At 49.5% G+C, this 2,500-nt stretch overlaps 6 non-coding genes and 2 pseudogenes across 6 annotated transcripts in view; all 8 read left to right on the top strand.

Moving 5' to 3' along the window:
- The window catches only part of LOC128464636 (5S ribosomal RNA), a 119-nt gene extending 2 nt beyond the window's left edge, over positions 1-117 (top strand). Inside the window, exon 1 of the ribosomal RNA XR_008344459.1 lies at positions 1-117. This exon is cut by the window's left edge and continues 2 nt beyond it. This is a non-coding gene — a ribosomal RNA (5S ribosomal RNA).
- A 284-nt stretch (positions 118-401) lies between these two features.
- On the top strand, positions 402-510 carry LOC128466502 (uncharacterized; annotated as a pseudogene).
- A 245-nt stretch (positions 511-755) lies between these two features.
- LOC128465323 (5S ribosomal RNA) lies at positions 756-874 on the top strand. Its single transcript, XR_008345108.1, has one exon. It is a non-coding gene; the product is annotated as a 5S ribosomal RNA (ribosomal RNA).
- Positions 875-1,077: 203 nt separating this feature from the next.
- Positions 1,078-1,196, top strand: LOC128464454 (5S ribosomal RNA). Its single transcript, XR_008344287.1, has one exon. It is a non-coding gene; the product is annotated as a 5S ribosomal RNA (ribosomal RNA).
- A 272-nt stretch (positions 1,197-1,468) lies between these two features.
- LOC128465221 (5S ribosomal RNA) lies at positions 1,469-1,587 on the top strand. Its single transcript, XR_008345011.1, has one exon. It is a non-coding gene; the product is annotated as a 5S ribosomal RNA (ribosomal RNA).
- A 213-nt stretch (positions 1,588-1,800) lies between these two features.
- On the top strand, positions 1,801-1,919 carry LOC128465061 (5S ribosomal RNA). The gene has a single exon (XR_008344859.1). It is a non-coding gene; the product is annotated as a 5S ribosomal RNA (ribosomal RNA).
- A 230-nt stretch (positions 1,920-2,149) lies between these two features.
- On the top strand, positions 2,150-2,258 carry LOC128465970 (uncharacterized; annotated as a pseudogene).
- A 191-nt stretch (positions 2,259-2,449) lies between these two features.
- Positions 2,450-2,500, top strand: part of LOC128463375 (5S ribosomal RNA) — a 119-nt gene continuing 68 nt past the window's right edge. The window contains exon 1 of the ribosomal RNA XR_008343274.1: positions 2,450-2,500. This exon is cut by the window's right edge and continues 68 nt beyond it. This is a non-coding gene — a ribosomal RNA (5S ribosomal RNA).

The raw sequence follows: 2,500 nt of genomic DNA, 5'->3' as shown, positions 1-2,500 counted from the left end.
CTGCGGCCATACCACCCTGAAAGCGCCCGATCTCGTCTGATCTCGGAAGCTAAGCAGGGTTGGGCCTGGTTAGTACCTGGATGGGAGACCGCCTGGGAATACCAGGTGTTGTAGGCTTTTAATTTTTTCTCACAGTCCGGGGAGAGCTTTTTGCCATGTGTTTCTTGCTCATCATCAAAGCTTTAAACCCTTATTTGAACCTTCTCACCTTCTCTGTCCTGTCCCAGGGCTTATAATTCTTTCTGTCTGACGACGACGACAAGCAGCAGCAGCAGCAGCAGCAGCAGCAGCAGCAGCAGCAGCAGCAGCAGCAGCAGCAGCAGCAGCAGCAGCAGCAGCAGCAGCAGCAGCAGCAGCAGCAGCAGCAACAGAATAAGAGAAGTAAAATAAAACACTTTCACACCTGCGGCCATACCACCCTGAAAGCGCCTGATCTCGGAAGCTAAGAAGAGTTGGGCCTGGTTAGTACCTGGATGGGAGACCGCCTGGGAATACCAGGTGTTGTAGGCTTTTAATTTTTTCTCACAGTCCGGGGAGAGCTTTTTGCCATGTGTTTCTTGCTCATCATCAAAGCTTTAAACCCTTATTTGAACCTTCTCACCTTCTCTGTCCTGTCCCAGGGCTTATAATTCTTTCTGTCTGATGACAAGCAGCAGCAGCAGCAGCAGCAGCAGCAGCAACAGCAGCAGCAGCAGCAGCAGCAGCAGCAACAGCAGCAGCAACAGAATAAGAGAAGTAAAATAAAAAACTTTCACACCTGCGGCCATACCACCCTGAAAGCGCCCGATCTCGTCTGTTCTCGGAAACTAAGCAGAGTTGGGCCTGGTTAGTACCTGGATGGGAGACCGCCTGGGAATACCAGGTGTTGTAGGCTTTTAATTTTTTCTCACAGTCCGGGGTGAGCTTTTTGCCATGTGTTTCTTGCTCATCATCAAAGCTTTAAACCCTTATTTGAACCTTCTCACCTTCTCTGTCCTGTCCCAGGGCTTATAATTATTTCTGTCTGATGACAAGCAGCAGCAGCAGCAGCAGCAGCAGCAGCAACAGAATAAGAGAAGTAAAATAAAACACTTTCACACCTGCGGCCATACCACCTTGAAAGCGCCCGATCTCGTCTGATCTCGGAAGCTAAGCAGGGTTGGGCCTGGTTAGTACCTGGATGGGAGACCGCCTGGGAATACCAGTTGTTGTAGGCTTTTAATTTTTTCTCACAGTCCGGGGAGAGCTTTTTGCCATGTGTTTCTTGCTCATCATCAAAGCTTTAAACCCTTATTTGAACCTTCTCACCTTCTCTGTCCTGTCCCAGGGCTTATAATTCTTTCTGTCTGACGACAAGCAGCAGCAGCAGCAGCAGAAGCAGCAGCAGCAGCAGCAGCAGCAGCAGCAGCAGCAGCAGCAGCAGCAGCAGCAGCAGCAGCAGCAGCAGCAGCAGCAACAGAATAAGAGAAGTAAAATAAAAAACTTTCACACCTGCGGCCATACCACCCTGAGAGCGCCCGATCTCGTCTGATCTCGGAAGCTACGCAGGGTTGGGCCTGCTTAGTACCTGGATGGGAGACCGCCTGGGAATACCAGGTGTTGTAGGCTTTTTCTTTTCTCACACTCCGGGGAGAGCTTTTTGCCATGTGTTTCTTGCTCATCATCAAAGCTTTAAACCCTTATTTGAACCTTCTCACCTTCTCTGTCCTGTCCCAGGTCTTATAATTATTTCTGTCTGATGACAAGCAGCAGCAGCAGCAGCAGCAGCAGCAGCAGCAGCAGCAGCAACAGAATAAGAGAAGTAAAATAAAAAACTTTCACACCTGCGGCCATACCACCCTGAGAGCGCCCGATCTCGTCTGATCTCGGAAGCTACGCAGGGTTGGGCCTGGTTAGTACCTGGATGGAAGACCGCCTGGGAATACCAGGTGTTGTAGGCTTTTAATTTTTTCTCACAGTCCGGGGAGAGCTTTTTGCCATGTGTTTCTTGCTCATCATCAAAGCTTTAAACCCTTATTTGAACCTTCTCACCTTCTCTGTCCTGTCCCAGGGCTTATAATTCTTTCTGTCTGACGACAAGCAGCAGCAGCAGCAGCAGCAGCAGCAGCAGCAGCAGCAGCAGCAGCAGCAACAGCAACAGAATAAGAGAAGTAAAATAAAACACTTTCACACCTGCAGCCATACCACCCTGAAAGCGCCTGATCTCGGAAGCTAAGCAGGGTTGGGCCTGGTTAGTACCTGGATGGGAGACCGCCTGGGAATACCAGGTGTTGTAGGCTTTTAATTTTTTCTCACAGTCCGGGGAGAGCTTTTTGCCATGTGTTTCTTGCTCATCATCAAAGCTTTAAACCCTTATTTGAACCTTCTCACCTTCTCTGTCCTGTCCCAGGGCTTATAATTCTTTCTGTCTGACGACAAGCAGCAGCAGCAGCAGCAACAGAATAAGAGAAGTAAAATAAAAAACTTTCACACCTGCAGCCATACCACCCTGAAAGCGCCCGATCTCGTCTGATCTCGGAAG

Source organism: Spea bombifrons, chromosome 9 (assembly GCF_027358695.1).
Source record: "Spea bombifrons isolate aSpeBom1 chromosome 9, aSpeBom1.2.pri, whole genome shotgun sequence".
Taxonomy (NCBI): domain Eukaryota; kingdom Metazoa; phylum Chordata; class Amphibia; order Anura; family Pelobatidae; genus Spea; species Spea bombifrons.
This window is presented reverse-complemented; position numbering and strand designations above follow the sequence as displayed.